This window comes from Rhipicephalus microplus, chromosome 10 (assembly GCF_043290135.1).
Source record: "Rhipicephalus microplus isolate Deutch F79 chromosome 10, USDA_Rmic, whole genome shotgun sequence".
Classification (NCBI taxonomy): domain Eukaryota; kingdom Metazoa; phylum Arthropoda; class Arachnida; order Ixodida; family Ixodidae; genus Rhipicephalus; species Rhipicephalus microplus.
Genome location: NC_134709.1, coordinates 55,011,720 through 55,025,906, shown reverse-complemented (window position 1 = coordinate 55,025,906; position 14,187 = coordinate 55,011,720). Strand labels below are relative to the sequence as shown.

Genomic DNA, 14,187 nt, shown 5'->3' with positions numbered 1-14,187 from the left:
CGGACCATCATGCGCTTTGCTGGCTGTCGACACTTAAGGACCCTACAGGAAGACTCGGCCGATGGGCACTTCGAATACAGGAGTACACGTTCTCGGTTGTTTACAAATCAGGAAAGCTGCACAGCGATGCTGACTGCTTATCCCGGCACCCCGTTGATCTACCTAGCTCCACTGATTTGGAATCCGATGCCTGCGTTTTAGCCATCACTGACTTTTTGAACGTGGCTGACGAACAGCGCCGAGATCCATCGCTGCTCACCATCATTGACCGCCTCCAATCGCGTTATCCTGACCCATCTCTTAGCAGATACCTGCTTCAAGACAACATTTTGTACCGCCGCAACTTACACCCCGACGGCGCGGAACTTTTACTCGTCGTACCGCATCACCTGCGAAAGGATGTTCTGCGACAATTCCACGACGCTCCAACTTCTGGACATCTAGGAGTCTCCAGAACTTACGACAGCATTCGACGACGAGTATTCTGGAAGGGTCTGTACCGCTCTGTTCGCCGTTACGTCGCATCTTGCGACCTCTTCCAGCGCCGAAAGAAGCCTACGACTCCCCCTGCCGGTCTTCTTCAACCCACTACAACCATGTTGTCGTCTTCTTCAGTTCGAATGGAGATAATATGGATATCCAATGGGTATCGAATGGATATCGAATGGAGATAATACGTAGCCTATAAAATGATGGAAGATAAGTGGATACGCAGGGACCGAGGAGGATAAAGAAATTAATGATGTACAGATTTGAGTGGCATCGAAATGATGCAGCAGTGGTGATTGCTACAATGGAACGTCTTGATCATAACGGTGAAATGTGATTGATTGATTGATTTGTGGGGTTTAACGTCCCAAAACCATCATATGATTATGAGAGACGCCATAGTGGAGGGCTCCGGAAATTTTGACCACCTGGGGTTCTTTAACGTGCACCCAAATCTGAGTACATGGGCCTACAACATTTCCGCCTCCATCGGAAATGCAGCCGCCACAGCTGGGATTCGATCCCGCGACCTGCGGGTCAGCATCCGAGTACCTTAGCCACCAGACCACCACGGTGGGGCGTCGGTGCAATGTGGGGATAACAACAAAGAGAGAGATAGAAAAATATCAACTCAAAATCACTCTGAGCAAATGGTAAACCAGCGAAAGCTGAAACCTACAGCCGCAGTTTTCGGCAGTGGGTTCAACCGGACACTACACTGAAGCTATTCGAAAATATTGGTTACATGTTCGTGCTTCTTAATGAGGTTAGATACACGTTTGGCTTGGGCTTAAAACAATTTCTATTTCACATTCCGCACATTTTGCTTCGCGTGATCATGGTCTTAGAGGAGTGTAATATCAGTTAAAGGCGTTTAGTAGTGCGTTAAAAGCAGCGGTTGTTGTCGAACCACACGCGGTCATATATTGTTCGAGCCGGAGCCAAAGTGTCCCCTGAGAAACTCCCCGCCGAAAGAGTGACCACCCCAGTGAACGCGTTCGCGCAAACGTCACGTTGGCGCTGCCGTGCCCACAACGGCGCTTGCTCAGCGAGGCGTTGTCGCAAGCGCTGGACATCACCGTTCACTCGGTGACGTGGTTTACAAGTCCGCCCGCCACCAGCACGTGCCTTGGCGTTCGTGATTTAGAGCGGCTTGGAAGGCTGCCAGCTCTGGTAAGCAGTTCTCACTGGCACTCAGACTCCCGAACGTGTTTTCGTGCCCGGACTGCCCCATCCGCCAAGCGAATGCAAGCTGTCTCACGTTTCCCTTATCGGCGCTCTTTTAGAGTCATCCGTGGCTTATTCATGCGGAAGGTTTCAGTAGAAACTGATGCACGCGAGATCGGCGTCACGGCAGCGAGTTGATGGACGACGCCGCTCACAACGCAGCCAGTGGCACGGGTGCTTAAGTACGACGCTTAAAACGACGTAACTCATAACACAGCCAATGGAGACAACTCGTAACACCGATGCCAAACGGTTATTCGCTTCTCCTAGCCATATACAGCTTCCACTTTAAAAAAAGCTAGCAGTAAACAAGAAAATATACGTATACAAAAAAAGCAACTCACATGGAAAAAAAATGTTACACCAAGACATTTTTCCTTGTGTTCCTACGGTTTTACAGATGCTCTTGTTTATTACCAACGATATATAATATACTAAGCATGCAGATATAAATACTAGAAGTTGTAGATTTAAAATGTTACATGAACGTGAAAGTAACACAAATTTCTTGGACACGAATAGCTTCAACTCAAAGCTGTGTAGAAACAGTTAAATAACATACATCGGTAGTGATGACATTTGTGTCCAATATATGCTTCCTTTTTTTTTCTGCTGAACTAATCCAGCAGGCTATGCCTTCATATTTATTCACAAAATCTGTGATCTGGTAATGTATTGTCTCCTTTCCGTAAATTTTCATCACTTAAGATAATCGACGCGGAACATTCCAGAACTTATATCTGTATATCTCGGTGAAACTGTTTTCTTTAAAGGCGATTCTAATGTGTATATAGTGCAATAAACCAAATAAGGAAATGTGGTTGCGCTTTAATATATGCAATGTTCTATAATCAATTCTCCTGTTTGGAAGTCACGTAAGTGTCACACAAAATTTTCAAATATACGCGGAAAACAGTTTTGTAGAACTAACAACCTATTGAAATAGGAATCCATATTTGTTCCCCAAAGTAAACTACACCATGTCAGTTTTGAATACAGGAATGAGTATGGAAGTTTTTGTTTTTTTTTTTGCAACGAAACGTGTTATGAGATCACAACACGGGTGTCGTGCGCGCCGTAGTGTCCGCCGCCGCCGCTGTACATAACCACTATCACACAAAATTATAAAAAAAAGTTGGTAAATAGTAAAAGCATTAAGGACACAATAGGATTCCATCCCGGGTTCCCAACTTGTTAGCCCAGTATTGTATCACTGCGCCACGCTTCTTCTATTTGTTTTTCCGTTATTGCTTGTTTCCAGACACTATGTACATGAACAATTACGTAGAGGACCCAACAACACGTAGTGGCAGTCCTACTGGATAGACACCAATCTTAAAATTCTTTGAGAGCTCTGAGGGGTTCCCACCTCAAAAGCCAATCAGAAACAGATGTCTGTGTTTTATGAAAATCCCGAAATTTTAAATTGCACCCTCTAAAGTACATTCTTGTGGGTCATGCATCTGAATAACATCGAAAGCCTGTCATACAGGCGCCTTTAGACAGTGGAGGCCTCTTAAAATTATCAGTTCAAATGGCAATATCCATTTTTTTGATATATAAACGCACTATATCATTGTTATACAGCAGAAAGAAGGTTGGCACGAGTATCGAGCGTCGCGGTAGTTAGGTTGTGACAATTAATCGGCTGAATGAAAAGTAATTTATTGCTGTGATTGGGTGTCGATGACGTCAATAATTTGTCATCATTTCAACTCCATATCGCGTAATGTTGAAGCTTGAGCAATAGCACTTCATGGTAAACAAGATGGGATGCTTTCCGTAGGTCTAAGTATATTCCTAGTGTGCAATCAATTTGTCAATGGCTCGAATAATGTTTTTCTTCATGTGAAGCAGTGCCTGCTCTGTGGGCATTTTGTTTAGGAAGCCAAAATGGCAGTTAGATATGATGCTTTCTTTTTATGAAAATTTCATCAGTATTTTATTCACGACCCAATCAGACATTTTTGAAAGTACTGTTAAGATTGAAATAGTTCTGTAATGGCAACGTCGTTTTCACTTTCTTCTTTCTAGATAACACTCACTGTTGCAAATTTCAAGCAATTTGAGAATAGGTCTTTTTCAAACATCAAGTTCATTATGCAAGCGAGAATTGGTGCTATTGCACCAGTGACATGCTTCACTGGTTCCGCTTTGATTTAGTCGTATCTTTCTGAAACATCATCTGACAAGTTTGCTAAGCAGTACCACTTCTTGCATAGTAAATGCCTGAAAAGCTGTGTTCGTAAGGAATCAATAGCCTGAAAATAGAATTACTGATTTACACTTAGGCTAACATGTTTTCCCGCATTCATCAAATATTCATTGAATGTGTCAACCAAATGTCTTTCGAAAGACAATCAGTATTTATACACTGGAGCGTAAATAAAAGATAAAGCCTTTTACACTTTAGAATACAGTGCCTCTAATAGAAATCTCAAATTTTTAGACGTCGCATGCCTTGTGCCGATAACTAGTTGCCCCACCAGTCACTTTGTTTGGTAATTTCCCTCTGAGCATGTCGCCTGAGCTAATTGTCGTGGGTGGTGCTGAGAGTCTAACCATTCAAGCTGACGCTATGCGGTGAGCGATTGAGCGATGCAAACACGTCATTACCCTCGTATGAAGTTGCTTGCCTTTCGCCGCTTTATATAATTAGCATAAACTCGCTCCTTAACTTTTCCTCCACTTATTTACGTTATTAGGCTATCCGTAAATGTAATTATTATAGTACGTGTACTGAGTCCCGACTGAGGACCTCTACTATATATGTCTATTAACACGAGTTTCATGTACTAATACAAAACGCCAACGAAATAGGACAAAACCTTAACCAACTTCTGCGCCAGTCTAGTCTTAGCTGCTAGAGACTGTTCGTGTTTGCTTTTCATGCACTGCAACCACCTGCGGCGTATCCACTGAGTGTAATAATCAAACAGAAGTAGCCAATTCGTTCGCAAAACAGAAGCACGTGACTTGTCAATTCACAGAAAACGTCAAAGTAGAAGTAAGAACACTCGAAATCAGCAAAACTCTGGCATAGTGGACACTTCTAAGCGAACGATCTCCAAATTGAGTGGGACAGGAAGGAGTTAGGAGAGAATCCGTGAGAAGGAAGGTCATACAGGGCACCAAGCCACAATAAGTTCGCAAGGTCAGATGTTCAAAACCGCGGCGAGTTTCTTTTTCTCATGGTCAAAACCACGCCGAATTTCTTTTTCTCATTTTCATAAAAATATGAATTTATAAACAGTTGGGAAAAGCCAGGTAAACTACGAGTTATGTGAAGCTGAGAACAGATGAGCTGTCAGTGGTATTCTACTGTGCTGAGAAGTGCAACAGAACCCTCTAACTAAAGAGAGCGCCACAGCCTGGAATGCAATGATAAAATTTGGTTATCAATCGTATAGGTAAATAAAACGCCTAATGAAGGAACAATTAAAAACAGAAACAGAAAAATGAAAAAAAAAGCAGAGGTAACGTGTGTGGCCTCACCGGCCGGTATTGCGCTTCCTCACCAGATCAGTATTGCCACTCCCCCCCACCCCCCGGACTTAGTGCAGTTCTCTGCCGCGATTTCGCTCATAAAAAGTACCAATTAACCCTTGGACCTCAGCGCCCAGGGGCTACGAAACACCTGTCAAAGGCGGCTGGAAGGCTTGCGACGGAAAGTACGGTGAATTGTCTTTAAAGTGGTATGAGTAAGACTTTTATTAAAAGCGCTGTCAAGTTTGCCTAAGAATAAATCACTATGAGCAGGAGCAACGAAACCACCAATACGCATGGTTTGCTTTTGCAAGCGTGGAACAGCGTTCCAACCACTGATAATAACCCTTAGATATCTAACAGCCTACCGCGGTGATTCTCCGCAAGAGATGACTTATGGACTCCTTGTGGGCGGGGCTAATGTTGTGGGAGCCCTTAAGGAAAGAGTAAGCTAATCAAGGGTCATAATACTGTATGATGCTTAGTAAAGGTGCCTTTTTTTTCTCCCTGTCGGAAAATAGGTGAACAAAAGTGCCAAGCTAAGTTGATCTCATTTGCTCGTCAATAACATGCGTGGTCTGCCGACACATTCAGCCATGTTTGCACTTCGACTAGGCAAGCCTAGGAGTGCATATGTCGTAAAAAAACTGACACTGAAGCTTTACAACCAACTTATGAACAATGGAAATTGTAAATTGTCTCTGTAACTTTAAATATTACTTTGAGGTAACATATACTAAAAATAAAATGGGCTGCTACTAAAAGGCTCAATGTGCCGGCAAAATGGATGGGTTTTTCTGACGGTCATTTGAGAACCACTGCCCTAGTAGTTGAAACCTGCAAACTGGAATGCCACCAGCATTCTGGAAGGATACGGAAATTTTCAATAAACTATTGAATCCATTGTATCAGACTATAGTGAGGTAAAGAGTAATGCCAATCCTTACCGTGAATGGAAAATGCCATTAGGTTTCGGCTAGACATAACGCATACGAAATTCGAATTCTGTGTAGAATCATTCCCCTGAAAGCAATGTACAGCATAATTACGTCCGCCTCATAACGTTGTGCTGATTTTAATGTGACAATTCGACCTTCCTCATTCGTGCTTCGCATATAATTGATTCCCACTATACGCGGAATATGTCAATATTTTTAGTAGTTGGTTCGAACGGACATTGCATTGAAGCTATTCGAAAATATCGGTTACATGTTTGCGCTCCTGGTTCCCAACACTGTTTACCTTACGTTCCGCACATTGTGCCTCGCATAATCATGGTCTTAATTAGAAGAGTGTAAATGACGGTCGAAAACGCTCAGCAATGCCTTAATAGCAGTGTTTGCTCTCGAACCACAGGCAGTCATAACGTCGGAGCCGAAGTCAAAGTGCCGCCTTAGGAACTCCAGACCAAAAGATTGACCATCCAGTGAACGCGTTCGCGCAAACGCCACGTTGACCCTACTCGGCCCACAATGGCACTTGCCCAGCGAGGCGTTGTCGCAAGCGTTTGACATTACCCTTAACTCGGCGACGTGGTTAACAAGTCCGCAACAGCCAGCACTTGCCTTCGCGTTCGTGATTTAGAGCGGCTTGGGAAGCTGCCAGCATTGGTACGCAGTTCTCGCCGCAACTCAGACTCCTGAACATGTTTTGGTGCCCGGACTGCACCATCAGCCAAGCGAATGCAAACTGTGTCACGTTTCCCTTATCGGCGCTCTTTTAGAGTCATACATGGCTTATTCATGCGGAAGGTTTCAGTGGAAACTTATGCACACTTGGTCGGCATCACGGCAGCGAGTTGATGGACGCCGCCGCTCACAACGCAGAGAATGGCACGCGTGCTTAAGTACGACGCTTAGAACGACGTAACTCATAATACAGCCAATAAAGACCACACCAATTCCGTATGGTCTTTCGCTTCTCCTAGCCACATACAGCTCTCGCATCAAAAAGTAACAAGTAAACAAGAAAATACGCATATACACTAACCCAACTTATACATCCTCACATGAAAAAATGTTGTTTCAAGACATCCCAGGAAGACAAGGGGAAAGGACCAAATAGGTCCAAGCAAACGCAGAAGAACGGTTTTGATGGAATGTCTAGTCATTCCGTCAAAATTGTCATGAAACAACATTTTTTCGCTTTGCTAATGTTTTGCAGATGCTCCTATTTTTATTAATTATATATGCTATACTTATCATTCAGAGATAAAAAAAATTTTTTGCACATGCAGCAGGCTTTTCACGGTTCATGCAGAAGTGTACACAAGAAAAAACATACTAAACATAAAAAACACATAATGGATAACTAGAAACAAGATGCAATGTGATCAGGTCATGTTTAAATTGAACGCACTGTGTTACGTTCAATGGCTGTATCAATGGCTGCCTGGACATATCGGTATTACCGGAAATCAATTAGCCGATGATGCAGCCCGCTCAGCCCATGAAGAAATCCGTGTAGTCCCGATTCCTCTATCAAGGAATGATGCAGCAAGACAACTTTACCTGCTGGCTCGAGATCTCACACGCACGTTCTGGTCGTCTACCAGCTTCCAAAGGTGTCAATTTTATGAGCTGGATCCTTCGCTCAAGCTAAAGCTACCATCACAACTTTCCCGCTCCGATGCGACACTGTTATGCCGCCTTTGGTTGGGTGTTGCATTCACAAAGGTGTACTCTTTTCGCATTGGTATGACAGACACTCCTACATGCGACTACTGCGGAGATGAAGAGACCATCGAACACGTCGCTGTGTGTTCGATGGAGACCATCGAACACGTCGCTGTGTGTTCGTCGCTGTGTGTTCGGTGGCATCGCTGTGTGCTACGGATGGTTTTGAATCGACTTGACCCCGGACCATTTTGTGTGCAGAAGATACTAGGACCTTGGGCATCTGCCTCAGTTGCGCAGAAAGCAACTAAACCACTGCTACTTTACCTTAAGTCAACAAACCTGAGCGACCGCCTGTAAACTGTGTGTGCTCCCCGAGTGTGCTCGTGATTGTGTGTACCTTCTCATTTTTCTGCAACCTCTTTTCTCCCCTTTGTCCCTTCCTCAGTGCAGGTTAGCAAACCGGATGTGCGTCTGGTTAACCTCCCTGCCTTTCCTTGTATCTTTATCTCTCTCACTCTGTATTACGTTCATACATGATTGAATGGTGTTACAGCCACAATATAACTGTTCTACACTGCCATGTAACCGTGGTCTCTAACCGAGAATATTTGCCTGTTATGAATTTAAGCTTCATAAAACAAGTGCTACCGCAAAGAATTTCGGTCGCCATGCTAAGACCCTTGATTGACGACCACGTCACCTGTTTTACGACAAACGTATGTTCAGATCGCCCACGTCACTCGCAGGATGCGTAAGGTTGATGCGACCTTACGCTCCATGATCGCCCCGGAACTCAAACCTAAGTCAGCCGCGCTATGCCGCCTTCTGGCTTCATACCGCGATATATTTCACATTGACAGCCATCCACTCGGCCAGACTTCACATGCCAAGCACCGCATTAACACAGGTGATTCTCTCCCATTCATCGGCGACCATACCGTGTGTCTGCCACCGAGCGTAAAGTAATTCAACAAGGTCACCAAGATGCTAGACAAAGAAATAATTGAACCCTGTTCGAGCCCTTGGACGTCCCCCGTTCTGCTCGTTAAAAAAAAAGATGGCATGTGGCGCTTCTGCGTGGATTACCACCATCTGAATAGATTGACGAAAAAGGACGTTTACCATTTACCCTGCATCGATGACGCTCTCGATTGTCTCCACGGCGCCCGATACTTTTCTTCAATAGACCTAAATTCCAGCTACTGGCAGATTGCTGTCGACGAAAAAGACCGAGAGAAAACTGTGTTTGTAATTCCAGACAACCTATACCAGTTCATGGTTATGCCGTTTGGGCTATGCAACGCCCCAGCCAAGTTCGAGCGCATGATGGACTCTCTGCAACCAGGGTTCAAATGGTCCACATGTATTTGTTATCTTGACGATTTCGTTGTATATTCCTCAAGATTTGAGACCCACCTTCAGCTTTTGTCAGCTATTCCCGGCATATATCCGCACTGCAGGCCTTCAATGAAACTCGCCGAAGTGCCGCTTCAGACACCGGCAAATGACAGTGTTGGGCCACCTTGTCGACGCCTTTGGTGTGCAGCCGGACCAAAAGAAAATTCGTGCAGTCACCAGTTTTGCTCTACCCCAGTCAAAGACGTCCAGAGTTTTGTAGGACTTTGTTCATATTTTAGAATGTTTGTGAAAGATTTCGCAACCATCGCTCAACCTGTCACTGAGCTTCTGATTTAAGACGTCACATTTACGTGGGGTACCAACCAAGCTGCTGCTTTTTCTCACCTGATCATGCTACTGAGGACTCCATCTATATCGGCTACTTTTCACCCATCTGCTGCAACAGAAGTCCGAACCAATGCTAGTGGTCACGGAATCGGAGCTGTCCTAGCCCAACGCCAATGGGGACACGACCGGGTTTTCGCTTATGCTAGCCGCCTCCTCACAGCTGCTGAGCGCCACTATTTCATTACAGATTGTGAATGTCTTGTTCTTGTTTGGGCAGTCTGAATGTTTCGCCCATAATTATATGGCACAAATTTCTCTGTGATATCTGACCATCATGCGCTATGTCGGCTTACGTCACTGAAGGATCCTACAGGCCGGCTAAGGCGCTAAGCTCTGTCACTGCAAGAGAGAGTTTACCTACACGTTGACGTACAAGTCCGGACGCCTACATCAGGACGCAGACTGCCTGTCCCGCTACCTGGTTGCTGAGTCGAGCACTATATATAAGTCTGAAACAGACACGAAACCTTGCATCTTTTTCCTTTCGTAATTGACATGCATCGGTGACAAGCAGCGCCATGATGCGTCCTTGCGTGCTATCATTGAGCGCCTCGAATCACCATCTTCCAATCAGTCATATCGCTCATTCGTGCTCCACGATGGTGTATTATACCACCAAAGTTTTGTGCCAGATTAACCAGCCCTGCTGCTTGTCGTTCCGAAACACCTTCGCTCTGAAGTTCTACATGAACTTCATGACTTTCCGACTGCTGGTCGATTTGGTGTGTCATGCACTTACGACCGAAAACGCCGACGCTTTTTTTGGCCAGGGCTTGCACGCTCAGTCAGAAGATACGTTGCGGCTTGTGAGAAATGTAAGCGCCGCAAAGCACCATCGACACTTCCCGCCGGACGCCTTCAACCACTTGACATTCCGTCAAAACCGTTCTTCTGCGTTTGCTTGGACCTATTTGGTCCTTTCCCCTTGTCTTCCTGGGATGTCTCTAAGCTGCTTTTTTGAAAGCAGCTTAGAGATATCCCAGAGGATCAGGATTTCCTGAATTAAGGAGCAGCGGCAGCACACGGGGTAACAACCCAGTCCAGGGTGCCAGAGCTTCATCCTCACTTGAACTTACGGGTAGTAAAAAATCCATCACTTGAACTTACGGGCAGCGAAGTGCAGGACTGAGAGATGGTACCTCGAGGCACCGGACACAGCACACCATACACTCTTTATCCGTGTGGGTGCGATATGTCGGCGACATGCCAACCGTCGAAGGCGGCGAGGCTGGCAGGACATCTGTCACTCTCTGAGCCAGGCAAGAGGTGGTGCAAAAGCATGGCACCTTCTATGATTCTTTATTACTGGGCCATTGGTGTGGCAACCCGTCATTGCGGTGGCCATCCACTTGGGCATTAGTGCAAAATAACTGGCATAACGGCTGGCCGATTGCTTCGCAGAACTGCCACCAGCCAATTCAGTAGCCCTCGCCGCCATGCCTGCTCTCATGCCACCGCAAAGTCACCACCCTGTCTGGACGGCCAGCCAGATTGCAGCTCTGTGTCAAGAGCCAATTTCGGAAGACGAACTAAATGTTGCTCTAGCCGGAATCGAGAGCCTTCGTTCCCCTGGTCTACGTACCAGGTAATGCGTAACCTGGATGTAGCATCCCGACGAAATGTGTTGCAGACTTTCAATGAAATCTGGCAGATCGGCACCCTAAACGAGGCCGGGATGACCATTGTCGTGGCGCCGATCCGAAAACCTGCCCGCCTTTGCGCCATCATCACGTCCTACAGGCCTGTCTATATCACCTCTGCTGCCTGCAAGCTCATGGAAACCATTGCACTGGCACACCTAAATTGCATCGCGGGGACAAAGGATCTCGGGGGCCTTGAGTGTACAATCCTGCTTGCGTCGCCTGCTAGCCACATAAAGCTGATTGATATGTGGGGTTCAACGTCCCAAAACCATCATATGATTACGAGAGATGCCGTAGTGGAGGGCTCCGGACATTTCGACCACCTGGGGTTCTTTAACGTTCACCCAAAACTGAGAACACGGGCCTACAACATTTCCGCCTCCATAGGAAATGCAGGCACCGTAGCCGAGATTATATCCCGTGACCTGCGGGTCAGCAGCCGAGTACTTTAGCCATACGACCACCGTGGTGGGGCAGCCACATAAAGCTAGCATGTGCATGTTCTTCATGCTGTTTTAATGGCTGGTTTGACCCGCTTGAATAGCGCAAGTTTAACTGCTTGTGCGTTTGCCTACCACAATCTACAGACACATTAAGCCTTGCTCGGCTTTATGGGCCCTGCAATGAGATCAGCTCGGACACTTGCCGAGAGTGCTGTGTATCGTCGTTGTACCCTCCGTTAACCAGGATTGTTTCGGTGTAGGTGCCGTTCTTTAGTTGAAGCACATCGTAAAGTGGACTTGGTGTCAACAGCAACATGAAGAGTAATAAATGTTGTCTAATTGCCTTTAGTGCCTCAGTGATAAACGAACACTTGCGATGTTGTTTGGTGCTGATTTCAGCTAGCTGTTCCTTATCGGTTATGCAATGAGCTTTATTAGTGGTTGAGAAGCCTTTTATTTACGGTGCTGGTTGCATGACAGCAAAATATTTCTGTCTAATGAATTCTGACAATTCTGTGTTAAAATTGTCCCTGACAAAGAACAAAAAAGAATAACGTGGAGGGGATGAAACTTGAGTCGCCATGCGCAATTTTAACATTGGGTAAAATGTATACAGACACACTCCTTCCTCCCATAGTTAAAGTGAAGTTTGATTTGAGTTCAGTTTGTAAAATTCGGATGGTCTAAACTGATCCAGATGACGAGCCTCACCTGCACTTATATTGCCCAATTTAACTAAAAATGTTACTGTTTTTATATTACCTTCAGTGCTTTTGTGGCGTTTTTTATAAACTGGCGGAATCAGCTGACCTTACTCGCTTGAGAAGGAATATTCGTGGGACCTCAAATAACCGAGCTTTTGTTACATCACTCTCCTACGTTCATTCTATGAAGAACTGAATAAGAAAGCGTGGAGGCATATTCGCGGTTATTTTAGCTAATCTCTCAAGAACATGCGATATTCTCTTTTTTCATTACCTGAGGTCAGCATGCAAGAAGCGAAAAATAAATTCAGTGGCACTACAGTAGTGAGCAATTGGTGGGACACAAGCTTTACCCTCACATAAAATTAACAAGAAACGTGACATAGAGCGAAAACGCAGACAGTCACCAAGCACGAACATCTTTTTCAATGAAAGATTTCGCTTTCCTCACAAGCAATAGTATTGATCAGTGAGCTTCGTGCATTCATTCGGCTATGCACTACATGCATATTACGAGTACTCTGCAGTCAATGTACTTTATTAAGTGACAATCGGTTCACAAACGCTTGCAAAAGAAGTTCCACTGCGTATGTTTGTAAGCGTGCCGCCTTCCGCCTATAATTGCTAGCGTGGTCGCTGTGTGGCCACCTGTAGCCCGATAATGGGGCTAATATTAGGTACTATGTTCTAGTGCTCGTCAAGACGTAAATAAAAAAAATTGGCCTCGTATATGCATGTTACACTGGAAATGTCGTCGAAAGACGATAGTCTTGAGTCTGAACAGAGTGAACAAAACGTTCATTTGATGTTCTGTGCAAGAAACGTGCTGAATGGTATTCTGAAGGCGCTGCGTTAGAGTGCCTATGGGGTGCAGTGGATGCGAACGAGCCCATCAAGTCACGTCACACGTGAGACATGAGCGCTATTTGACAGTTATCATGGAAAATGGGGCATGCGGCGTGCACGCCTGTCTCTTAGGTGATGAGGTGTAGAACGCAAAGTGACGGGTAGGTGCCACCACCATGTCGTCTTAGCAAAGCGTCGGAAACACTTGCATTTTTCGTGCAAGCGTTGCATTGTAAGCGCAGCGTGATAAACGCTATGATCCATAGGATTACTTGTGATTGCCTTTTCTAGTAAAAAGTATACATACAAGATGTCGATGTGTTGTTAAGGTGCCTCCGATGAGTTAATAGTTTCTTTTTTATTGACTACCGCACAAGTAGGAACGCTAAACATTGAGCAATATTGGTGGGCGCTGCGGATGGGGTCGGCCGTTTGGAGTACCGTTTGGTCATTTTGGTGCCGTCATGGTACCGTTAAAGGCGGACAAACAAACAAACGTACAGACAGACAGATCAAAATGTTCGCGTCGAAGGTTCCGAGAAAGACTATCGTCTTTAAAAGCATATTTCACTTACCAAGCAAGGCATAACATGAACATCAGCACCAATACTGTACATCTGCTCATGGCTGTGGGTCTTGAAAAAGTCGGGCAGCCCTGCACATTACTCAAAAGATAGGTGCTCTCATTTATAGTAGTATTAAATTACCCGAAAAAAAGAAACAATAAGAGAAGTAATACGTCACATTGTAAAACTGCCAACTAAGACGTCAATTTATTGATATATCATTTTATAACGTTGTCTTTCATCTGTCAGTGAATTCGCAAATAGACGCCCTGCCAACCTGCTTCTGATGATATATTGCCACGTTCTTTTGTTCAAGCTTTGTTATTGCCACGTTACACTGTGCGTGATTCTCACTGCAAACCGCACCTGCAGTCTTTGAGAAGCTTCAGGACTGTAGTAGATCATATTGGTACGAGTGC

General features: G+C 45.2%; 1 long non-coding RNA gene across 1 annotated transcript in view; it reads right to left on the bottom strand.

The window, feature by feature from the left end:
* The window catches only part of LOC119180990 (uncharacterized), a 58,904-nt gene extending 45,027 nt beyond the window's left edge, over window positions 1-13,877 (bottom strand). The window contains exon 1 of the long non-coding RNA XR_005111131.2: window positions 13,778-13,877. This is a non-coding gene — a long non-coding RNA (uncharacterized LOC119180990). The remainder of the gene's footprint in view (window positions 1-13,777) is intronic.
* Window positions 13,878-14,187: the final 310 nt, after the last annotated feature.